Source organism: Pipistrellus hanaki, assembly GCF_964339955.1.
Source record: "Pipistrellus hanaki genome assembly, chromosome: 21".
Taxonomy (NCBI): Eukaryota; Metazoa; Chordata; class Mammalia; order Chiroptera; family Vespertilionidae; genus Pipistrellus; species Pipistrellus hanaki.
This window is the reverse complement of record NC_140523.1, coordinates 4,621,027-4,647,025: the sequence shown is the minus strand read 5'-3', so window position 1 is coordinate 4,647,025 and position 25,999 is coordinate 4,621,027. Positions and strand designations below refer to the sequence as shown.

Here is a 25,999-nt window from a genome sequence, read left to right as displayed (position 1 = left end):
AAAGAAGGTGCTGGGTGGGGCTTAGGGACATGCAGAGTTGGAAGGGCCTGGGGGCAGTCCCGTTGGGCAGTGAGTCATCCCCTGAATGGGGTCATTGAATTTAGGGACATAGTGAACCTCCCAGGTGAGAGGCAGAGGTGGCCAAGCAGGAAGAGCCGAGTGAATGCAGGCAGGAGAGGCCCCTACAGACAAATCCAGCAGCGAGCTGGAAGGAATCAGAAGTGGTTCATTTCATCATCCTATCAAATAAAAGGTTAATATGCAAATGGACCGAACATGGAATGACCGGTTGCTGTGACACGCACTGACCAGCAGGGGGCAGATGCTCAGTGCAGGATCTGCCCCTGGTGGTCAGTGTGCTCCCACAAGGGGAGTGCTGCTCAGCCAGAAGCTGGGCTCACAGCTGGCGAGCACAACAGCAATGGCAGAATCTGTCCTGCCTCCGCGGCAGTGCTGAGGATGTCTGACTGCTGACTTAGGCCAGTTCCCCAGGGAAAGTGGGCATAAGCCATCAGTCAGACCTCCCCCGAGGGCTCCTGGACTCAACCTTGTTTGCTTGTGGCTTCAGAGCAAGCTGGGAGCTCGGGCCTCATTTCCTCTTTCAGTGAAACACTTTATTGCCGAAATCGGTTTGGCTCAATGGATAGAGCGTTGGCCTGCAGACTGAAAGGTTCCAGGTTCGATTCCTGTCAAGGGCATGTACTGTGGTTGTGGGCAAATCCCCAATAGGGGGTGTGCAAGAGGCAGCTGATTGATGTTTCTCTGTCATCGATGTTTCTAACTCTATCCCTCTCTCTTCCTCTCTGTAAAAAATCAATAAAATATATTTTAAAAAAGAAACACTTTATTATTATTTTTAAATATATCTTTATCAGAGGAAGGGAGGATGAGAGTGAGAGAGAGCGATAGAAACATCAATGATGAGAGAGAATCATGGATCAGCTGCCTCCCGCACGCCCCCTACTGGGGATGGAGCCCACATCCTGGGCATGTGCCTCGGCCTATGACCTTCTAGTTCATAGGTCCATGCTCTGCCACTGAGCCATGTTGGTCAGGCAGCCAAACACTTGAAACTGATATTGCCAGTGGTCGGCAAACTCATCAGTCCACAGAGCCAAATATCCACAGCACAACGATTGACATTTCTTCGGAGAGCCACATTTTTAAAACTTAAACTTCCTCTAACGCCACTTCTTCAACATAGACTCGCCCAGGCCGTGGTGTTTTGTGGAAGAGCCACACTCAAGGGGCCAAAGAGCCGCCCGCATGTGGCTCGCGAGCCGCAGTTTGCTGGCCAGGGCTCTAGGCAGTTTTCCGTGGCAAATACCCGAGGCGGCCACACGATGGCAGCCTTGCCCAAACCAGAGCCCAGTGTCCCAGGCCTGCAGCCCCAGGTGGGTGGTCCAAGGAGTGGATTCAAACTATTGGGTCTCTCTGCAAAAAACCTCAGAAGGCCAGCTGGGTGGGAACTTTTCATTGTGGCTTAAAGCTGCGTTTTGCAGGGGAGAGACTCAGTCGTGCAGACGGCTCATGGCTGTCTCAGTGCTGTTTTCACTGTGGGACTAGTTGGCCACTCGAGCCCGGAAGGTCAGTGATGTGATAAGGCAGATAACACAGTTGACACTGGTTCTTAAGAGGGCCGCGGCTGTCGGCCTGCCTCTCTTTGGAAGGGAGAAAAACACCTGGCGTTCAACGTAAGTCCAGAAGTGCAGACAGATTCTAAATTCCCCCAATTGCTTCAACCCCATCGGCTTGCCAGTAAAAAACAAAACACAGCAGTGCTAGCTGGTGCGGCTCAGTGGATAGAGCGTCGGCCTGCAGACGGAAGGGGTCCTGGGTTCGATTCCAGTCAAGGGTACATGCCCGGGTTTGATCCCCAGTGGGGGACTTGCAGGAGGCAGCCGATCAGTGATTCTCTCTCACCATTGATGTTTCTCTCTCTCTCCTTCTCCCTTCTTCTCTGAAATAAATAAAAACAAAACAAAACAAAAACCAGAATCTGCTAAAGTGCATTTCATCTCCATTTGCTGCTGTTAAAGTGGGGCCCTGGGGCTTGCTCATTTCCAGGCCCCTCTGGGTCAGGTCCTGAGCCCCGCAGGGCCTGGGGCCCAGCTGTACGGGCCCTGGAGACCCAGGAATCCCAATCCAGTTCCCCCCTTAGGCCCCCTCATCGACAGCCAAGCCGAAAAGGCTAAAATCCTGTCCGGACTTTGGCCTTTATTTTTCTTAACGATGCAGCAGCGGTAGCCACTCGTGTTAGCTGGGGAGCTGGGCGGCCCCGTCACTGAGCAGTGACCCCAGAGGACATGGGACCACATCTTCCCAGCGGTGCGCGCATCCCTGCAGCCGCCCCGCGCGGCCACTAGATGGCGCTGTTGCACTTTCCTGCGGGCTCCTCTAAGGGGCGTGCGGGTTCCCGCCTCCCTGCTTCCCAGGGTCCCACCAGAGTCCCACAAAAAACCATCCCTGCCTTCCCACCAAGGGCTAGTAGAGTTCCGTTTCCTTCTGTGCCGCCCCGGGCCCTCTGGGACTAGCCCCCACCCTCCTCTCTGGGCTTCTCCCGCCCCCACGCCTCTTTCTAGAAGGAAACATAGCTCTCCGCCTCCGTAATCCTCACAGCGGGCAGCTCCGGGCCTTGGCACCTCGCTCCCGCTCCCGCCTGGCAGGCGGGGATGGGGGGCCAGGGAGAAAGGAAGCAGTGACATGGGGGACCCTGTGAATGTGAGCCCCGAGGGTGCACAGACAGCTCTCGGGGCGTCTGAGGCAGCTTTATGTAGGCCTCCGGGGACCGGGACGTGTTGGTTCTGAACCCAGCTCGCTAATTAAACTCCCTAATGATCTTGACCTGAAAAGCGAGGTCCAATCCTGAGTCCCCCGTAAGCCTGGAGGAGCTGGGCCGGAAGTGGGGGTGGGAGGGGAGGAAACGGGGTGCCGCTGCTAACAACACCCAGGCGCCCCGACAGGAAGTGTCCTCGGAGGAGTGCCTGCTGCTCTGTGCATTTTCTTTCTTTCTTTTTTTTTTTTTTTTAATATATATTTTATTGATTTCCCACAGAGAGGAAGGGAGAGGGATAGAGAGTCAGAAACATCGATGAGAGAGAAACATGGACCAGCTGCCTCCTGCACACCCCCTACTGGGTATGTGCCCGCAACCAAGGTACGTGCCCTTGACCGGAATCGAACCTGGGACCCTTCGGTCCGCAGGCCGACAGCTCTATCCACTGAGCCACACTGGTTTCAGCATGTTCTGTGGATTTTCAAACTCGCTTCCAGATTAGGGAAAGAAGCAGCTGTCCGCCCGTGCACGAATGCAAATTCTTGGAGCCTCTCCGTCCTGTTCTTGCTCAAGACAGGCACTGGTGTGCCCTGGCCGGTGTGGCTCAGTGGATAGAGCGTCGGCCTGCAGACCAAAGGGTCCTGGGTTCAGTTCCGGTCAAGGACATGTACCTCGATTGCAGGCTCCTCCCCGGGCCGGGCCCCTGATCAGGGCACCTGCAGGAGACAACTAGTTAATGTGTTTCTCTCACATCGATGTTTCTCTCTTTCTCTCTCTCGTTTCCATGCTCCCTAAAAATCAATGGGAAAAATAACCTCGGGTGAGGGTTAACAAAATAAATAAATGAGCCCTGACCAGTTTGGCTCAGTGGTTTGGCTCAGTGGATAGAGCATCGGCCTGAGGACTGAAGGGTCCCAGGTTCGATTCCAGCCAAGGGCACATGCCTGCACTGCAGGCTTGATCCCCAGAGGGGGGCGTGCAGGAGGCAGCTGATCCATGGTTCTCTCTCCTCATGGATGTTTTCTATCTCTCCTCCCTTCCTCTCTGAAATCAATAAAATATAATTTAAAAAAATAGAATGACAGCATAATCCTGGCTCTTCGGGGGTGTACCTAGATTTCCCCAAAGTTTGGCCTGCCCCTCATCCTGATGGCTTGGGGGAGGCTGTCCAGCAGGAACAAGGGACGGCCGGAGCCCTGTCACACGTGCTCCACGCTCGGCTGGGCTGACGTGTGGCTCCGGGGGGAACATGCCATTCCCGTGTACGAAACGCGTGGACCAGGGTTGCCGTGTCCGCTGCTTGTTTTTAAAGCCCCTGCAGGCCAAGCCCCATTTCTGGGTCAGAGGGGCTATTGATTACCTGTCAGGGCCCGAGGTGTGGGTAATCAATAACACTAACCTACAGGAAAGGTGGCCTTGAGAGCAGAAACCCCGTCCCGCTCGCCCTCCCCTCCGCGCCTTCCGGTCTGTCAGTGCTGTGTGGGGAAGAAGCAGTCCCCCAAACCAGAGCCCCAGATGCCCCGAATCCTGACAGCGGCCCCCCAAGCCGAGGCTTCTGAAATGACCCCCGGTAAAGGAACCCAAGGCAGTGGTGTCCGCTTGGTCCCCAGCCCTTACACAGACATGGGACCACAGGTGTGTGTGTGTGTGTGTGTGTGTGTGTGTGTGTCCGTCACCACATTCAGAGCAGTAGCAGCATCCCCAGGGAAGAGAGACGAAGAGTGATTTTGTCAGGGGGCCCCTAGCGCCATAGCCTTGACCTCTGGCTAATGTGTGATCGGGTGCTCAGAGCAAAGCACTTAAAAAACTCCTGCGAATCCAGGTGATGGATGGAGGGCCGGTGAGGGTGAGCGAGGAGGCGGGCTGTGCTTGGATCTGCAAATGACGCTCCCCGCACCATGGCTTCCTTTCTGCGGGGAGGCGCCACGCAGAGCGAGGGCCGCTGCTGCTTATTGTGCGTCTACAGGGCAGGGTAAGGGGGTTGGGGTCTGGCCCAGGGTTCGTGTTGAGAGGAGCTGATGTCCGAACAGCTGCCCGGGCTCTTGAGATCACCTACCAGCATCCTTTCCCGCTTCTGCATCCCAAGGGGCCCTGATGTGGTTAAGTGCGCCCTCTGCCGTTGGGAGGGGGAACTGCAACTGGGGAGTTCCGTGAACCATCCATCCCCTGGTGGCTGAGCTGATGAGTCCAGAGTGTTCAGGGTCTCCTCTGTGGAAAGTTCCAGAGCCCACTGAGAGAGGAGGGTTTTCTCTGGTGCAGAGTAGGAGCAGCCTGCCTCCCGCCCACCTGTTCGACCTTGCCGCCTGGCCCCCGCCCTGCCTGATGAGGTCCCTTCCGGTAGAGCCGGACCTAACATGAGTAGAAATAGCACGGTGACTAACGCTGAAATCATTGTAGGATTCAACTCAATTAACTTCCAATCACCCCTGAAATGTGCTTAGTGTTGGCCCTTGGTCCGGCCCAAATGCCAGCTGTTGCCCTCCTTTGGAACTGATGAGGAGCTGATGATGCCGTGCGGGACCTGGTGCTTGCTCTATAGGGTACACGCCCTGAGTGCGGCCAGAGAGGGCACCTGTTCCCAGGGCCCTGAGTGTACGGGGTTGGTTGGGGGGCAGGAGGGCACAGTGCGGGTGGAATTGGGGCGTCAGATCATGAGTGCTGGCTGGGAACACGGAGGGGCCTTCCCCTGGTTCTGATGGGTTCCTCGAACCCTTTAACCTTGGACTTGGTGCCTGTGTGGGAGGAACTGTCCCCTCACCTCATTCATAGGTGGAGTCCTATTCCTCCTCATCCCCCCCCCCCCACCTCAGAGCAGGGCTGCACAGCATGGGCAAGAGCCCTTGACTGGAATCGAACCCGTGATGCTTTAGTCGGCGGGCTGACGCTCTAACCATTGAGCAAACCGGCCAGGGCCAGGAGGGTTCATTTTATACCAGGGTCTGGGTTTGGCTAAGTCTGACTGTGGCCCGCACACAGCCTGACAGGGCATTCAGAACATGCCTCTGGCTCCAGCTGGGCTTTATGTTATTTTTTTAATCCTCTCCTGAGGATCTTTTTTTCCATTGATGTTTAGAGAGAGTGGAAGGGAGGAAAGAGGGGAAAAGAGAGAGAAACGTGGATGAGAGAGAGACACATGGATTGGTTACCTCCTGCTCGAGATCCAAATGGTGTTATAGAGATTGTGTGTGTGTAGGTGCCCTTGACCAGGAATTGAACCCTCGGCCCTTCCGTTCATGGCCTGACGCTCTAACCACTGAGCAGCCCGGCTAGGGCTGCTTAACTTTCTTAAGAAAGACACCACACTTCCTTGTTCCTTTTCTATACCCTAACATAGGGGTGTCGAACTCAATCAGAGAAGGGGCCAAAATCTAAAATCCAGCCTAAATCGCGGGCCGAATGGTTTACTGAACAGTCATAAACTGACAATGTCATAAACTGACAGCGGAGTGCAGTGATGACAGCGCGTTGCGGGCCACATTGCAAGGCCTGGCGGGCTGGATTTGGCCCGCGGGCCTTGTGTTTGACACATGTGCCCTAACACCTTGCAGCATGTTTTTAAAATATATATATTAGTACATTTATTTTTTTAAATTAACTTCAGAGAGGAAGGGAGAGGGAGAGATCGAAACATCAGAGATGAGCCCTGGCTGGTTTAGCTCAGTGGATACGGCCTAGGCCCCCAGGTTCAAATCCAGCCAAGGGCACATGCCCGAGTCGTGGACTCAATCCCCAGTAGGGGGCGTGCAGGGGGCAGTCCATCCATGATTCTCATCATTGATGTTTCTATCTCTCTCTCCCTCTCCCTTCCTCTCTGGAATCAACAAAAGTATATATTGAAAAAAAAAAAAAAAAAGAAAGAAAAATGCTCTTGGCTGGAATCGAACCTGTGACCCTTCAGTCCATAGGCTGAACCTGGAACCCTTCAGTTGCTCTAGCCACTGAGCCAAACCAGGCAGGGCATCACAGCACACTTTATATGACGGGTGATGAGTAAGTATTGCTGACTGACCCACGGCGGAAAGTGTTCCGTTGTGCCCTCTGTAAACATCCAGTGAGTCCCGTTGTGCGTGTTCTTTAGGCACACTAGCCGGGCATAGTGTGCCTTTAAACAGAAATCTTCAGCACCCCGATGAGCCTAGATGCCATAATTATTATTAATCCCAATACCATGTTTAGCTAGGTAAGATTTATGTTCAGCGTTCCTCATCCACTGGCTAGAACATCAGGGGTAACTGAAAATAATCCTATAAAACAGAGCTCTTTATTAACTCCATTAAACACAAGCATTAATCAGTTTTAGTGTAAACATAGTCTTAGAATAAACTCTGCAATTAGAATGAGATTTAGATAATTGTCTTCTGTATTTACCGGCTGCACTCATGGGATAAATTAGAAAGAGACAGGTAAGTGGAAGGCGGAACAGAGCTTAAAAGCAAAACAAACAGAACCACAAACACACACAAACTGATACTTTAAAAACAGCCCTGAGGTAGCTCAGTGGGTTAGCAGCTTCCCTATACTAGTACACCGAGGTTGCAAGTTCAATTCCCCGTTAGGGCACATACAAGAATCGCCCAATGATTGCATAAGTAAGTGGAATAATAAATCGGTCTGTCTGTCTCTCTCTGTTTTTCTCGCTTTCTTTTTTCTTTCCTCTTCCTCAAAAATCAATAAAACAACAACAACATAAAAAACAAAACAAAACAGGAAGTGACAAGGTTTTAAAACAATTTCGAATGACAAGGTTTTAAAACAATTTTCGAAAGTACCCGTGGATTTGTGGGTACTTCAATTCTAGAGAAATAGTCGAATTTGTCATCCATATTAGGGTTAAGGATTTGGGACCTGAGAGTCTTAAAGCATGAGAGGAAGTCTGCCAGTTTAAAAACTTTGTGGTTTTTAAAATGTTATTTTTATTGATGTCAGAGAAGAAAGGAGAGGGAGAGAGAGACAGAAACATCAGCGATGAGAGAGAATCATGGGTCGGCTGCCTCCTGCATGTCCCCCGGCGGGGACTGAGCCCGCAACCCAGGCATGTGTCCTTGTCTGGAATCGAACCTGGAACCCTTCAGTCCGGAGGCCGATGCTCCATGCAGATGTTAAATACAAATGGAATCCTACCTGAATGCAGAAGACAGAGCCTTCTCTTGGCGTGTCACTGAGGTGGTGTGTGTGTGTGTGTGTGTGTGTGTGTGTGTGTGTGTGGTGTATACACTGCAGGGGGGATCCAGCATCCCTCAGGCCTCGCGATGTCTGGGTGTGAATGGCCTGTCGCTGGCTCCGCCCTGCACCTGCTGCTGCTCACATCTTCATTTCTCAGCCACTTGGTTTCAGACTCGGGAAAGCTGCGTCGATGCTGAAAGCTAAGTTCACACCGTGCCGGGTTATTTTAAAACCCAGCGTCTGATGCGCGTAGTGTGAAACACAGTTGTTTAATTTTTTATTGGTTTCAGAGAGGGAAACCAGAGGGAGAGATAAACACATCAAAGATGAGAGGGAATCATGGATCGGCTGCCTCCTGCACGCCCCACACCAGGGATGGAGCCCCCAACCCGGGCCTGTGCCTTTGACCGGGAATGGAACCGTGATCTCCTGGTTCATAGGTTGATGCTCAGCCACTGAGCCATCCTGGCCGGGACAAAAAATAAAATGTTTTTTTTTTTTTTTTTTTTTTTTTAAATATATTTTATTGATTTTTTACAGAGAGGAAGGGAGAGAGATAGAGAGTCAGAAACATCGATGAGAGAGAATCATCGACCAGCTGCCTCTTGCACACCCCCTACCGGGGATGTGCCCGCAACCAAGGTACATGCCCTTGACCGGAATCGAACCCGGGACCTTTCAGTCCCCAAGCCGACGCTCTATCCATTGAGCCAAACCGGTTTCGGCAAAAAATAAAATGTTTTTAATCCGTATGGTGTGAATGGGAAGCTGGGAATGTTTTTTCTTAACGTCCAGGGAGCACTAGGCATTAACTGAGGATGACGGCATTCGAAGGTATCACCTAGTGTGGCCAATGAATGACCCCTGCGTTACAGACGTAAACCAGTACTGGTTTCATTATGTACTGGTTTCGTAGCAAAGTTGAATAAGTTCAATGACAGGGTTACGTTTTTGAGAAAAGGTTACTAACTTTGAAAAAGAAGTGAATGTCACTCAGAAAATAAATGATTGAAATGAAGAATCCTAAGTCCCAGCCGGGCCCCTGTGGCTCAGTGGTTGAGCGTCCACCTTTGAATCTGAAGGTCACGGTTCGATTCCCGGTCAGGGCACCTGCCTTGGTTTTGGGCTCAATCCCCAGTGTGGGGTGTGCGGGAGGCAGTCAACTCACGATTGTCTCTCATCAGTGGTGTTTCTATCTCTCTCTCTTTTTCCCTTCCTCTCTGAAATCAATAAACATATTAAAAGAAAGAAAGGAAAAAAAAGAGAGAAAGAAAAAAGAAAGGAAGGAAGGAAGGAAGAAAGGAAGGAAGGAAGGAAGGAAGGAAGGAAACCTGTCCCATACTGACATAATATCAGGACACTGTCTCTTAAATAAGTTTAAAAAAATCATTTTATTGATTTTTTACAGAGAGGAAGGGAGAGGGATAGAGAGTCAGAAACATCGATCAGCTGCCTCCTGCACACCCCCCACTGGGGATGTGCCCGCAACCAAGGTACGTGCCCTTGACCGGAATCGAACCTGGGACCGTTCAGTCCGCAGGCTCTACCCACTGAGCCACACCGGTCAGGGCCACAGGACACTGCCTCTTACCCAACCTTCTGCTCACAAACAGGCGAAGCACGGGCGACTGTGTTACCTTGAAACAGGTTGAAACGGGGCCGGAGTTCCCAGCACAGGCCTTTGATGCACAGGCCGGTGGACGCCAGTAGGAGGAACATAAGCTTATCGAGAATTAAAAGAAGGATCTTCGGAAAAGAGCCGAGACGGAAGGTTAATTGGAGCCAGAAATGCCAAACGAACGCAGCGATGCCCGGGGGAGCCCGCCCCGGCCTTTGTGCCCGGAACCGGCGCGCCCGGCGGCGGAGACAAGCGGGGCGGCGTGACCGGGTTTTGGGGAGTCCCCTGTCCTATTAAGGAGGCTGTGCAATTAATTTCTCGCCGCGGTGTTATTTTCGCTGGCCTACATTTCCTCTGACCTCTCACCTCTCCCGAGCTGCCACTGAGGGGCACGCGGGATTTCGGGATGAAGTTTCCAGACGCCACAAAGCTGTTTGGACTCGGAAATCAGTAGAAATGGGATAAAACAGCAGCGGGGGTGGGGTGGGGGGCTGTCAGAGCATTCTCGGGGTGAGTTGGGGGTTCACAGGAGCAGGGCTTTCCCTCATTTCCTGGACCCCTTTCCGAATCACCCCCCAGGTCCCTGCTTCACCCCGGGACAGGCATGGTGCCCACAGGAGGGCCGTGGCTTTAACCAGCCAAGACCGTGCCTTCATATAGCGTCACACACAGGCCTGGTGCCTTGGCAAAACCTCACCTTGTTTAATCTTCATAGGAGCCCTCTAAGGGCCCTGGCTGGTTTGGCTCAGTGCATAGAGCATCGGCCTGAAGACTGAAGGGTCGCAGGTTCGATTCCCAGTCAAGGCTCATGTCCGGGTTGTGGGCTCCATCCCCAGTAGGGGGCGTGCAGGAGGCAGCCGATCCATGATTCTCTCTCATCATGGATGTTTTTATCTCCCCCTCCCTTCCACTCTGAAATCAATAAAAATGTATTTTTTAAAAAAGTGATATTTTAAGAAAACAAAAATATAAAAAAAACACCCCTCTGGGGTCTGTTCTGCAGCCATTGGCATTCTCAGGTGGGGACATTGAGGCACAGCGCAGAGAGGCGCCTCATGAAAGCCATGCAGCGAGGAGACAGCCCAGGCTGGGGTTTGAACCCAGGTCCTCCTGATGCCGGGGCTGTGCCCTGCTTTGCCCTCCTTGGATGGCCCCGGGGTGCACCCGGAGGGCCTGCAGACCACATGGCCAGTCACTTTTGTGTCTGTGTTTGTTCTGTCATGGTGAAACACATGCAATATCAACTTGACCGTCTCAGCCCCTTTTAGGGGTACAATTCAGGGCTCAGTGTCTTCACCTGGTTGTACAACCAACCCCCAGAGCTTTTCGTCTTGCAAAGCTCAACCTCTGTACCCATTAAGAAGCCCCTCCCCTACCTCCCCCAAACCCTGGCACCCACCATCCTCCTGTCTTTTCCCATGAATGTGATGCCTCTGAGAGCCCCCCATGGGTGGAACTGTACAGGAATTGTCCTGTTGTGACTGGCTTATTTCATTGAGCATAACGTCCTCTATGCATAACATGTGTCAGAATTTCCTACCTTTTCTTTCTTTTTTTCTTTTTTAAAATATATTTTATTTATTTATTTATTTTTTTTACAGAGAGGAAGGGAGAGGAATAGAGAGCAAGAAACATCAATGTGAGAGAACATTGATCAGCTGCCTCCTGCACACCCCCTCCTGGGGCTGTGCCCACAACCAAGGTACATGCCCTTGACCAGAATCGAACCTAGGACCTTTCAGTCCGCAGGCCGATACTCTACCCACTGAGCCACACCGGTTTCGGTGGAATTTCCTTCCTTTTCAAGGCTGCGTAATATTCCATTATACAGGGGAATACTATATAAAACAGGGGTCTTCAAACTACGGCCCGCGGGCCACATGCGGCCCGCAGAGGAGTCTGATCCGGCCCGCCAGGTTTTTTGGGCAGTGAGCGCAGCCGAGGTGTTACAGTAGGAATTAGTAGTTCATATAGTCCGGCCCTCCAGCTCTCTGAGGGACCGTGATCTGGCCCCCACTTTAAAAAGTTTGAGGACCCCGGCTATATATATATATATATATATATATATATATATATGCAACATATCGGATATAATAACTAACTAATATGGAATTATATAAAGGGTGGGGCAAAAGTCGGTTTAAAGTTTTGAGTACACAAAACAGTTCTTATTATTATTTGCTAGAGGCCTGGTGCATGAAATTTGTGCAGGGCGGGGGTGGGCCCCTCAGTCCAGCCTGCCCCCTCTCGCAGTCCGGGAGATGTCTGACTTATAGCTGGGGCCTGCTTCCCACCTAAGCCAGCAGTTGGACATCCTTAGTGCTACCCATACTAGTCTATATATATATAAAAGGCCAAGTGACCAGCTGACCGGCCAGTAGTATGATGCACACTGACCACCAGGGGGCAGACACTCCGCGCAGGAGCTGCTGAGCAACAGCAACTTTGCAGAGTGCCCTCTCGCACCCTGGGACCCGTCAGACTGCCAATTTGCACCCGATCCCTGCAGGCCAGGCCAAGGGACCCCTCCTACCGGAGGGACCCTGCTCACTCTATAGATGCTCTTTGAGCCCTGGTGCTGCCCCAGATGTGGCTGGATGGGGAGGGACTGTGGGAGGTCAACTCCAGGGCATGTCCGACCCTCTTTCCCAGTCCCACCCCCCTCCTGCCTGCCTCCCCCTCCCCCCCCCCCGGCTACCTTCTAATTAATTTCCTTTCAAAGTGCACGAATCCATGCACTAGGCCTCTAGTTTAATATATAATGAAACTTGATCTTCTATATGTTGATTCATTTTTTGAAAATGTTTATCTTTTTACATGAAGTGTGCAATTGTTGAAAATGCACCCAGACTGAAGTGTGAGCTTGAGTGTGTGTGGCCACCTCAGAGACGCCGGCTGTCTCGGGCAACACGAGCAGGGACATGTCGGTATGTGTGCCAGCCCTGGGCATCTGTCCAGAATCCAGAGATCTCTTCCGACCTCTCCGACCTTCCACCTGTAATGAGCTCACTTGTGTGTTTCTCCAGAATGCCGGGAATGCGGGCGGGTGTGAAAAGGTAGGCAGGGCCTCCTTGTAATACGGGCAGATCCCCTGCTAGGCCCTCAACCAGCTGGCCGGCGGCTGCACCTCCGTATTCAATTGATTAGCGGCAACTTATAGTTAAATGCTTGCACGTGTACCTCATTGCGTATGCGAACGGTTCCTGCCAAATGCACGTCTGGCTGAGCCTCCGAAATAGCCTGGCATCCCACCTGCATTAATATTTTAAACCACCGCTAACACTTGATGCTGTAGATCCAACTTCACTAATTTTTCCCCCCTCCAAATACCTCCCTGGGCAGCATGCAATTTTGAATCTCTGTGGCTGAGACTATTACTGTCAGATCTCAAGAACCTAGAATTCTGCTTGGGTGTTCCCAGTGCCAAATAACGAGTAAAAAACAAACAAACAAAAAAACAGCCGAAACCAGTGTGGCTCAGTGGATAGAGCGTCGGTCTGTGGACTGAAAGGTCCCAGGTTCGATTCCGGTCAAGGGCATGTACCTTGGTTGCGGGCACATCCCCAGTAGGGGGTGTGCAGGAGGCAGCTGGTTGATGTTTCTCTCGCATCGATGTTTCTGACTCTCTGTCCCTCTCCCTTCCTCTCTGTAAAAAACTAATAAAGTATATATATTTTTAAAAGTGTCATAAGTGAAGAAAATATAAAAAATCCTGCGTGCCAAAGGATGATCAGGCTGGCATCCCCACTGGGTTCCCACGGAGCACGGTTGTCATTGAAATGTATTTCTTCGCAAAGTTTATTGGGTCCTGGGGCGGCTTGTTACCGAACTGGTCAATTAATCTATTTTTTGGGGAGAGTGTGTGTGTGTGTGTGTGTGTCTAAGTGTGTGTTTTAATGAGTTAGGGGATTTCCTCTAACAGAAAACCACCGGGAAGCGGGACCCAGTGCCCAGAGCTCATGGTAAGGCCGGCCTTTTCTGCTAGAAAACCCCGTTTCACACCAGAAAGCGGGGGGGAGGGACCCAGCCACCTGCAGCGACAGGTGGCAAATCGGGCTGCTCTGGGGAGCCAGGGGGAGGGTCTCTCCTGCTCTGAGGTGAACGCCTGGCAACTCGCGGCTCCTCCTCGAGCAAGGCAGACGGAGCCCTCGGAAATAAAGCCACCGGTGCCCCTGCTGAGAGCCAAATGATTTCTATTTAAAAGCCCGCGTGCTGCACGCCGGAACTCCCAGCGTAGTAGCCGTAATGAATGGCGCAGAAGGTTAAGAAAGACCTTCTCCTGGACTCCCTCTGCGCAGGCACGGGATCAGAGGAAAGAGAAGATAAGCCGAGATGGGAAGTCTGTGGAGGAAACCAGCAGCTATGAGGAGATGCAGGCATTTGGAGCTGGCAGGAGTCGGGCGGGTGATGGTTTTGCTGTCCTGCCCCCGGCCTCTGGGCTGTCGGACAGGATGCTAACCGGGGCCCCGGACCCGCCTTAGTCCCAACTCCTGCTGGATGGTTTTCCTAAGTCAAGTTCTGTGGGCCTTAAAAAAAATGATTTAGAGAGGAGGGCAGAGGGAGACATAGAAACATCAATGATGGGCTGCCTCCTGCACGCCCCCTACTGGGGGTTGAGCCTGCAACCCGGGCATGTGCCCTGATCTGGAATGGAACCGTGACCTCCTGGTTCATAGGTTGATGCTCAACCACTGAGCCACACCAGCCAGGCTAAAATCTGCTTTCTATCATTTTCCTAACAAGGCAGGTGAGCATATGCTAAGTGGCTCATTTTAAGGGAAAAGTCCTATGCATTTGAACACTTATTTATTAACTAGAGGCCTGGTGCACGAAATTGGTGCATGGGGGGGTGTGTGTCCCTCAGCCCAGCCTGCATCCTCTCCAATCTGGGACCCATACTGGGATCGGGCCTAAACGGGCAGTGGGACATCCCTCTCACAATCCAGGACTGCTGGCTCCCAACTGCTCGCCTGCCTTCCTTCCTGATTGTCCCTAACTGCTTCTGCCTGCCAGCCTGATCACCCCCTAACCACTTCCATGCCAGCCTGATTGATCCCTAACTGCTCCCCTGCAGGCCTGGTCACCCCTAACTGCCCTCCCTTGCAGGCCTGGTCCCTCCCAATCACCCTCCCCTGCTGGCCAACTTGTGGTAGCCATCTTGTGTCCACCTGGGGGCACCCATGTTTGACCACATGGGGGCAGCCATCTTGTGCGTTGGAGTGATGGTCAATTTGCATATCACTCTTTTATTAGATAGGATGATGCTAAAAGCAGGAGGCTTCTCTCCTCACTCTCTCAGCTGTAGGCTGTGGACACAAGGTCAGAGCTGCCCTAAGGACAAACACCCCTCTCCCAGGATGCAGCTTCTGGACTTGCTGTGGTCTGCGATGCCTCCCTGTCTTTGTTTGTGTCTGCTGCCAACTTTTCTGAAAACCCATGTTCTGAAAGGTGAGGAGACCCAAGCCCAGCGTGGTAGGTGCTTTGTTGAGTCGCACAGCATAGGTGGCAGGTCTGGGATTCGAACCCAGGCCTTGGGGCTCAGCGGCATGTTTCCCTTTCTCGGCAGCAGCTCCCGTGCCGGTTGGTAAGGAAGTCCCGGTGTCCAACTCATCGGCTGAACAACTTTCTCCTTTCAAGTCTTCATTTGTCTTGTTCCGAAGCGTCCCCTTTAATTGGAGACATTGACATCCACATTCTGCTGAGTGGAAAGAGCCCGGGGCAACACAAAGTAATTGCTTTTCATTAGAGAAGTTCCCAAGTCCCCGGATGATGTCTGTCGGCCGCGGAAAAGCACTCCTTTCTTTCTGGGATAACTCTGAAGTAAGAAGGCGGGAAACAGTCCAGCAGCTAGTGACACACGATCAAAACTGAGTAGAGAGCAGGCAGGAGGCTTGTTGGGTTCTTCTCTTTCTTTATTCCCTCTTCGGCCATTTTTTCCCCTTCATTACCTGAAAAGACACATTGACAGATGCTAATGCAAAGAGTTCAGAACTTCCGGGAGAGCGGAGGCCGCTGTGGAAATCCCGTGTCATCCTGATTTCCCTGGGACGGTCTGGGAACGTGGAGACCCACAGAATGAGAGCAATCAGTCGGTGAGATTTATCCGGGTAGAGCAGGATCTGCATTGCTCTGTGTGGCAGGGAGGGCAGTCGGAGATCTGTCCGCTTGGCTAATTCTTTGGCGCGTTGGGAAGTGGCTCACGTGTCTTCGAGAATGCCTGAGGCTGTCACCGTATTCCTTTAGGCACCTGGAGAAGATGAAAGCAGCAAGAAATTCTCTCAATAAAGCTCTCACTCCTCTCTCTCATTCTCTGTTCATCCATCCATCCTTTCCATCCATCCATCACCCATCTTGTCCATCCATTATCTATCCATCTATTCATCATTCATCCTATCCATCCATCCATCCATCATCCATCCATCCATCATCCATCCAACTATCATCCATGCATTCCATTCATCCATCATCCATGCATCCCACCCAGGCATCCATCCATCCATCCATCCATCCATCCATCCATCCATCCATCCATTCATCCATCATCCATCCCACCCAGGCATCCATCCATCCATCCATCCATCCATCCATCCATGTTATCCACCATCATCTATCCATCTATCCATCATCCATCCATCCATCACCCATCCATTCATCATCTATCCATCATCCATCCATGCATCTATCCCTCCATCATCTGTCATCCATTCCATCTATCCATTCATCCTCCATCTTTATTGCATGCTGTCATATCTTTCCATCTACAAAAGAAGTTACTTATTTAACTCTACTGGTTTTTCAATGGCATGACCATATCAATCAATTGTTCTAGTTATTTCCAGCTAAAATAACTAACACACTATCTCAATTTTTTTTTTTTTTTTTACAGTATGGGATCTGTTTGCTTATAGTTCCATTTTGATGTGATTCATTCTTAATATTTATTATCAGGAATAAGTTCTTATTAATAAGGTAGAGCTTCTGTGGCAGTCAGAGGCTAGGGGTCCTTAGAGCACTGCCCTGTGCCCCTGTGTTCTTGCGGGCTCCCATGACTGATTCTTTTTTTTTTTTTTAAAGTATATTTTTATTGATTTCAGAGAGTGGGGAGAGGGAGAGAAAGACAGAAACATCAATGATGAGAGAGAATCATGGATTGGCTGTCTTCTACTGGGGATCCAGCCTGCAATCTGGCATGTGCCCTGACTGGGAATCGAACCATTGACCTCCTGGTTTATAGGTCGACGCTCAATCACTGAGCCACACAGGCCGGGCTCTTGTGACTGACTCTTTTTTTCCCATGGCCTCCAGAAGCTTCCTTTGGCTTCGATTGGAGCCATTAAACGCCGATCCAGGCAAAGCCTGTTGGTCCATGACTATCTTTGCTAAATTCGATGTAGACGCTGCCTATTTCATGAAGTTTTCAGCAGTGATTTTTTAAAAACACGATTCTTTCCTTTTTCCTTTATGGATGGTGCCTCAGGCATCCGTTATATGGTAAGTGCTTAATCAATAACAATAACAGTTATTATTACGGAGCGGAAATCTGCGGATCTGTTCCCAGGAATGGAACCCTTTGTGATTATGGAGGAGGGCGTATTTGTTTTAACGCCCCATTCTCCTGGCTCTTTATTTCCACGCACCCGCATTCCATTATCCGCATGCTTCGGGATTTATGGTTATTGTTCTGTCTGTTTTTCTGTCTCCTCCACGTTCCCCAGCCTCACATTCTTTTCTGTCTACACTCCAAGAGTCCAGATACCAACATGAAGCGCACCGTAGATTTATGCCTCCGTAAATCATCCAGGAAGTTCGCGAAGCTCCGCGAGCGATTAGGCTCATTGTGTCTGTATTATCGCTCGGAGAAAACGGTGACCGTTTTATTCTTTATCACTTTGGGGGATAATAGAAAATGTGATTCGAGGCCTGCATAATCCGGGCCGTGTTCCCAGGGCTGTTTTTATTTAGCACCGCTGCGTGTGAACGACGAACTGTTGATAGGCCCTTCAAGGGACACTATATCCAGGAGAGGTCATGCACTTGAACCTCTGTTGGTCCATGTTGGGGTCACTGGGGCAGAAAGAGGCTTTTACTCCAAACTGTCGTGCAACGTGTTTGGGTAGAAAATATATATATATATTTTTTAAATATATATGTATTTTTATTGATTTTAGAGAAGAAGGGAGAGGGAGAGAGAGTTAGAAACATCAGTGATGAGAGAGAATCATGGACTGGCTGCCTCCTGCACGCCCCGTACTAGGGATGGGGCCCACAACCCGGGTATGTGCCCTGACTGAGAATCGAACTGTGTCCTCCTGGTTCGTAGGTCGACACTCAGCTACTGAGCCACACCAGCCGGGCAGTGCTAAGTATTATTATTATTATTATTATTATTATTATTATTCTTACCCCACTCACTATGCTACTCGAGAGAATTTCAAGGGCAACTCTGGCTCTGCATGGTCTTTCCATTCCTTGTTGATTTTGTTAACTTCACTAGAGACCCGTTGTACAAAGAGATTTGTGCAATAGGCCTTCCTTCCCGTGGCTTCCAGCACCAGTTTTCCTCCAGCACCCAGGACACACGCCTTCGCTCTGGCCGGAGTCTTCCTTCTTCATCTTCACTGTAGACTTCGAAGTCTGCAGTCTTCATCTTTGCTGCACCTGAGTGCCACTCCTGTAGATCCCTTCACCCCACTCGGCCCCCACCCTCCCTCTCATAGCAGACTCCTGCTCCACCTGGCCACTCCGTGCCTAGAGCAGCTGGGTGGCTGCCATCTTTGTCCTTCTAATTTGCATATTCCCTCCTGATTGGCTGGTGGGCGTAGCGGAGTGATGGTCAATTTGTATGTTTCTCTTTTGTTAGTGTAGATGCGCTTACCTATAGAAAGCAGGGCCTGTAGGACTTCTCTGCCAGAGGCATTTTCAAAGTTAAGACTTCTCAGGAGGCCCAAGAATTATGACCTTCCAGGCCCAGCCAGTATGGCTCAATTGGTTGAGCATTGTCCTATACACCAGGAGATTGTGGTTTGATTCCCACTCACGGCACCTGCCTGGGTTGCAAGCTTGATCTCCAGTCAGGGGGGAGGGGGTGTACAGGAGGCAGCCGATGAATGATGATCTCTCATTGATGTTTCTCTCTCTCTCCCTCCCCCTTCCTTTCTGTGAGATCAAGAAAAATATATTAAGAAAAAGAATTACGAATGTCCAGCTCAGTACCAAGGACAGCCACACCCCTGCCCAGGCCCCCTAACCATCTCATTACTGAGCTCACCTTGATGAAAACGCCCAGCAAAGCATTTCTGCGGACAGATCCATAAAGCATAACCTGCTGTGTATTAAACCTACAGAAATCAGCCTCCAGCAGGGAGAGCCAGTTTTAGATGATAAAGTAGTGATTACATCTTCTAATTTTTGCTCAACGTAGTTTGTAATCTACCGGGAGCGTATTTCACAGCTCCCATGAGCCCCTTCGGCATCCCTATTCATCACTCCAAGCTTTAAGTAGAGCAAGAGAGTGTGAGAGCGACGTTGGCATACGTGTATCCTTCGGGGAATTCAGGATAAGCGATACCCACGCTAAAATTAACCTGTGCCCAGCTAGCTCAGGGTGGTGTGTTCTGTTTTCAGTGATGAAGGCAAGAAACATCCTGTGAATTGCACACCAGGCCTCTCACCCCCACCCAAGTTTCTGCCGAAAAATCAAGTTACAGTGTACATTCCAAGTGCCTGGAGCAGCTGGGCAGACACCATCTTTGTTTCTTTAATTTGCATATTCCCTCCTGATTGGCTGGTGGGTGTAGTGGAGTGACGGTCAATTTGCATGTTTCTCTTTTATTAGTGTAGATGGCCTGTAAGACTTTTCTGCCAGAGGCATCACCTAAGTTAAATCTTCTCAGGAGGCTCAAGAATTATGTGTTTTCTGTGTGCCTGTGAGCAAGACTTTCCCGCTAAAAGCGTGAGAGCCGCAGACCCTTTGCGAAGTCTTTGCAGGGCGAGTGGATCTGATCAAACATGCTCCAGGAAAGCAGGTTTCTAATCAGAGACCCCCTTTTGCTAGCTCCTTTTTTCCCCTTTCTGCTTATTGGTTGAACTTGTCCACAGCTTCTGAGGCGAGCGTCTCTGGTTTGGGACTCCGACTCCGGAGCGATCGGGTTTTCTAACGACGCAAACTGACAAGAGGCTCAGTTAAGGTCCAGACGCAGGGGTCTTCAAACTACGGCCCTCGGGCCACATGCGGCCCGCAGAGGAGTCTGATCCGGCCCGCCAGGTTTTTTGGGCAGTGAGCGCAGCCGAGGTGTTACAGTAGGAATTAGTAGTTCATATAGTCCGGCCCTCCAGCTCTCTGAGGGACCGTGATCTGGCCCCCACTTTAAAAAGTTTGAGGACCCCTGGTCCAGAGGGACCTTTGTCAGGGAAGATCCCGTGACTGCCCACCATAGACTGCTTTTCATTAAAGGTTTAATGCCAGACCATCCTTGGTGGTGACTGTGGGCCTTAGAGTTTGCAGAAGTGACCTGCAGTTCTCCCTGCCCCCCCCCCCCCCGCCCCTCCCACCGTGTGTCGGGTTAGCACGTGGCCTGCCTTCCATCCACCAGCTTTCCAACCCTGCCCCTGTCTCAGCACCTTCTCGGGCTGACAGGCGTGGTGATGGATGGGCCGGTGTGACTCTTTCCTGCAAACATGTTCGAGCTGGAGGGGTGCTCTGGCCCCGCCTCTCCGCCTCCTGGGGAGGGACCGGAGGGACGGAGGGGAGCGGGTGCAGGGCCCAGTGACGTGGGAGGGGCAGCGATCGATTCTGTCCATCAGACTCCGCCAGGCTCGGCGGCCTTTCCCGGCTCCTGGGGGCATGAGCGCTCCCAAACCTCCGGGTAGGCCTTTTCCATCAGACACATGCTCCCAGGTTTTGATTTTTTTTGCTCCCAAAGTCATTTAAAAAAAAATAATTACCTGCATTGAACCACCCTTACCATCCATGGGCCAGTGATTTATTAGTCTCCGTGTCTACTCGTGCGGAGCAGGCTTGGATTGATCTGGCTGGCGACATGCTCTGAGGATCCCCCGACGGGCGGGGGTCCATGTCAGAATGACGCTTCTGGGGCCGCGGACGGCGCGCGGGGGACCTGGGGTCTGGTGTTCAATCCGCAGACTGAGACATCGCAAAAGTGGGGCCTCCGGTCAGGGCGGGAGGGACCTTTCCCTTCAAGGAGAAAGGAAAGTAGTATGTGCAACACAAACTATTCTTTTTTTAAAAAAAAATCCTCACCCGAGGTTGTGTGTCCATTGATTTTTAGAGAGAGTGGAAGGAGGGGGAGAGACTGAGAGAGAAACGTCGATGTGAGAGAGAGACAGTGATTGGCTGCCTCCAGCACACGCCCTGCTCCAGGCTGGGGAGGAGCCTGCAACCGAGGCGTGTGCCCTTGACCGGAATCAAACCCGGGACCCTCCCCGGGACCCTTCAGTCCGCAGGCTGACGCTCTAGCCACTGAACCATACCAGCCAGGGCTAGTTTTTTTATTTTTTTATTTTTAAAATTTTTTTATTAGACTCTGGTTGGATTCTTCCGTCTACGCTGCCTCATTCGTAATTACTACTCTCTCTCTTTTCCGTAGTTTACGAATTTGTTGGTTGATAGAATGCTGGGTGAGAAAAGGCCCAGACCATCCTTGGTGCCAGACACATAAACTGGTGTGTGTGTGTGTGTGTGTGTGTGTGTGTGTGTTTGCAGGAAGTTCTCTGACCACCTGCACCCACACTTTCAAGGCATCTCCCTATAAAAATGCAATTCCCAGGCCTCATCTAGACCCGCAGCACTGGGATTTCTGTGAGGGGGCGGGGATCTGAAGGTGGGTGTGTAGACGAGCTTTTGAAAACTTGTCTCGTGGCGACCGGGAGGCTAGGGCCCGAGGCTGCGCTGTCAGATGGAGAGCGGTTTTATGATGGAATCAGAAACTCCGCCAAGGAGGTTAAGTGGTGTGTTCAAGGTCACAGAACCAATTAATGGGCGGCCGTAACCCCTCATTAGAGTTGGATGAGACAGAGATGGGACTTTTTACTTATTTATTTGTTTTTTAATATATTTTATTGATTTTTTCCAGAGAGGAAGAGAGAGCGATAGAGAGTTAGAAACATCGATGAGAGAGAAACATCGATCAGCTGCCTCCTGCACACCCCCTACTGGGGATGTGCCCGCAACCAAGGTCCATGCCCTTGACCGGAATCGAACCTGGGACCTTTCAGTCCGCTGACCGAAGCTCTATCCACTGAACCACACCGGTTTTGGCATGATGGGACTCTTTGAGCCCCTCTGAAGTACAGGTCAAGTGCCTACTGTTTGTAACTCATAAAAAACAACAACAACAAACACACACACAATAACGCCCACTTCATAAAATGCAATACCGCTCTCAGGCAAAAGTTTATTGAAAGGGATAGAAGATCGGATGCTATTTCCAGAGACTTAGGAGTCAGGGTCTGGGAGACCTGGGCCCCAGCCTGGCCCTTAGCTCACACGGGCTCCTCACCCCTCCAGTTCAGGGTCTGCCAGCTCCAGTCTGCACGTGGACAGCCATGATAACCGTGTCTCCTCCCCTCCCAGGAGGTGTGGAGGCCATGGCCGCGTCTTTACCAATATCAATTTTCCCTGTGTCCCAGGGGATTCTGGGTGTTTGCGCCATAAGTAAGACAAATCTTTGCCCGGCTGGTATGGCTCAGTGGTTAAACATCACTAGGAACCAGGAGGTCACAGTTCGATTCCAGTCCAGGGCACATGCCCAGGTTGCGGGCTGGATCTCCTGTGTGGGGCGTGCGGATCAATGATTCTCATCACTGATGTTTCTATCTCTCTCTCCCGCTGAAATCAATAAAAAGAAAATGTATAAAGATCACATCTGACCCTAACCAGTGTGGCTCAATGGATAGAGCGTCGGCCTGTGGAATAAAGGGTCCCAGGTTCGATTCCGGTCAAGGGCATGTACCTTGGTTGAGGGCACATCAGAAGGGGGTGTGCAGGAGGCAGCTGATCGATGTTTCTCTCTCATCGATGTTTCTAACTCTCTATCCCTTTCCCTTCCTCTCTGATCCCCCTGCCCCCCAAAAAATCCATAAGATACGTTAAAAAAAATCACATCTGTATCTCATCACAGGATGAAGATTCCTTAGGGGTACCCGAAGGCTCCGTAAGAGCTGCTAATTTTTGATGTCATTTTAAAAATGAACTCCTTCCCTTTTAACACTAGGGGTCACTCTGGGACCACATATGTGCCAGGAGCACCCTTGGGCCACGCATCTGTACAAAGCGCTGAGCCATGCGCCCTATTTGTACCTAATTATGAGTTGCTTTGATGGGGCCGTGTCTATTAAAGGTTTCCCTCTTCCCTGCCCCTCTGTGGATGCTGTGACGTGTAGATATTTCACCCCCAGCCCCGCTAACTGGGTTGTGCTAACTGCCTCTGCCTCCGTCTCTTAAAGAAATATCGTCCCGGTTGGTGTGGGTCAGTGGATAGAACATCAGCTTGGGGACTGAAGGGTCCCAGGGTTCGATTCCAGCCAAGGGCACATGCCTGGGCCAAGGGCACTTGCCAGCAGTCAGCCCGGCTCCTGGCTGAACAGCACACCCCCTGTGGGAGCGCACTGACCACCAGGGGGCAGTTCCTGCATTGAGCGCCTGCCCCCTGGTGGTCAGTGCACGTCATAGTGACCGGTCGATCTGCTGTTCGGTTGATTTGCATATTAGCCCTTTATTATATGGGATTGATTTCAGAGAGGAAGGGAGAGGGAGAGAGGGAGATAGAAGCATCAATGATGAGAGAGAATCACTGGTTGGCTGCCTCCTTCACACCCCCTACAGGAGATGGAGCCTGTCACCCGGGCATGTGCCCTTGATTGGAATCGAACCTGGGACCCTTCAGTCTGCAGACCAAGGCTCTATCCACTGAGCCACACCAGCCAGGGCCCGGTGGCCCCCCTTTAGAAAGACCTTCACCCCAAGCAGGCCGGACCCGCCCTCCGTGGATGCCACCACACTCACAGAAGGGCCCCGACCCCTCCGTGTGGTACCCGGGCCAGATGGGACTTGTGGGGTGTCGTTTGCGGCTGAGAGCATCACTCTCCCTGAGAGACAGCAGGCACACTCTGTGGTCACTTATCACGGCCCCTGACCCGCCTGTCAGCTATTGATTTCCCATCCGAGGTGCTGAATGGAGCCGATCAATTTCCCAGCCGGTGGGACGCAGACATCCCATAATCTCTGCCATCAGTGGTTGCCTCTGCCCGGGTCCCAGCGGCCTGTGACCTGAGGAATGGCGGGAGGTGGGGGGAGGTCTCCATGGGAACGTGCCAGCTGGACTGGGCCGAGGGGGGGGGTGTCCCTCCTGTCCACACCCTCCTAATGCCTTTACAAATGTGCACTCTTGCATTTAAAGCACATGTGTCAAACACAAGGCCCGCGGGCCAAATCCAGCCCTCCAGGCCTTGCAATGTGGCCCGCACCGTGCTGTCATCACTGCACTCCGCTGTCAGTTTATGACATTGTCAGTTTATGACTGTTCAGTAAACCATTCGGCCCGCGATTTAGGCTGGATTTTAGATTTTGGCCCCTTCTCTGATTGAGTTCGACACCCCTAATTTAAAGGAAAAGCTCTAATTCCTCTCCCGTTTTCTCGCAGCTGACAAAAACACCGTGTAGGGAGGAACTGTTTAGAAAGCAGGTTTTTACTGAATAAACGGCGATCAATTTAATTGATTAGCCACGAACACTTCCCCACAGAGTGTGTGGGCAGCGCTTGTTGTTGGTAATGGGAGTTCGCGATGGTCAGACTGTTTATGGGCTGCCCACGGATAGGACCTGAGCCAGGGGTGGGGCGGGGGGGGGGGAAGGGAAGGGATGAGGGTGCACTTTTTGGGGTAGAACTATGCCTGAGCGAGCCGCGGCCTCCAGTCTGTTGCAGTATCTTTGTCCATCAAAGCTGTGCACTAGGCACCTCTGACATTTTTGGAAACCTCGCATCTGTTTTTCATTTTATGTTAAAAAAAAAAATAACGCCTGCGGTCACGAGCTCTCCTCCGGCTGGCTTTGTGGCTTTGCATAAACGGTCAGTGCATCGAAACCGGTGCTGTGAGCTGTGCAAGCCTCCTTACCACCCTGTTCGTGTTTGGTTCCTGTCTGGTGCCTAGAATGACGGCAGGAAATGGGGAGGAGGGCTTCCTGGAGGCGGCGTGAGCAGAATGGCTGCCTCTGAAGAGAGAGAAGAGCCACCGGGCACCCAGGCATGGCCCTGGAAAGGCTGCGGCGGGCGTGTGACTGTGTGAGGGAGGGAAGGCCAGGGGATAGGACACCTGGGGTCTGGAGCCCGGCTGCTGGGCCAGCTCCTGGCAGATCTGAGGCTCTCTGGGGTTAATTTACCAAAATTACCGAAAGTACCAAATAGCGACGCATCACCCCCTAGCAGTGCAGTGGCCAGGCTTCAGTGAGACCCAGTGAGGATTTCTGGAAGGCGGATGCATTTAGAGAGGTTAAGGTACCTTTTATGTCCCCCTGGACCTCAGAGTCCTCAGGGCTCGGTGATCTCTTGCGCCCTCTGGTGGTTCGTCTGCTCACTGTCCTTGGACTTCTAACATAGCGGTCCTGAGCTTTCATTGTGAGATGCAATCCTCAGGCCCCAGGTTTCTTGGACTAAGAGACCAGGGGTGGGTGCAATCAATCAATCGATCAATCATCAATCAATTAACATTGATTTCAGAGACGAAGACAGAGGGAGAGAGATAGAAACATCAATGATGAGAGAGTCATTGATCGGCTGCCTCCTGCATGCCCCCCACTGGGGATGGAGCCTGCAACCTGGGCCTGTGCCCTTGGCCTAAGGTGCCCAGGAGGGGCCCAAACTGGACCGGAAATGCCATCCTCAGCCTTTGGCCCTCACTGCGTGTGCTGGTGGCACGGTGGCTCCCTCTGAGTTAGAGCCTCCGACTTCCCTGTATCATCGATTCGCACCTTCCGGACTGGAACGATCCTTAAGGGAATGGGTTTACAAGGCTCTTGCTGAGCTGTTGACTGTGGGAAAGAAAGCAAATAAAAAAATAAAAAAAATAAAAAAATAAAAAAAGAAAGCAAATAGACGCGAGACAGGGCTATAACGTACGACACTGTATCCCGTGCTTAACGAGGCCAGTAAAAACGGGAAGGCACGGTTAGCCGCAGACAAATGACCGTGCCTGCTGTAGAATCGGGAGTGGACTGCGTTTTATTTGATTTCGTTCAAGAAATAGCGGATTGTGTTGATTGCCGCCAAGTCGTTCTCATTAATCTCCTCCTTGAATTCATCTCATGGCTGCAGGGGATTAAGAAATTATTTTATTTCTTCATGATTATGAGTTGTACAGTTTTATGTAGAAATTAGAAGCCTGGTGCACAAAATTTGTACACCGGGGGGTGTCCCTCAGCCCAGCCT

At 51.5% G+C, this 25,999-nt stretch overlaps 1 protein-coding gene across 1 annotated transcript in view; it reads right to left on the bottom strand.

The window, feature by feature from the left end:
• Window positions 1–21,204: 21,204 nt before the first annotated feature.
• The window catches only part of ARRDC4 (arrestin domain containing 4), a 92,230-nt gene continuing 87,435 nt past the window's right edge, over window positions 21,205–25,999 (bottom strand). Inside the window, exon 9 of the transcript XR_014793638.1 lies at window positions 21,205–21,216. The gene's annotated coding sequence lies outside the window, so the exon portion shown is untranslated. The remainder of the gene's footprint in view (window positions 21,217–25,999) is intronic.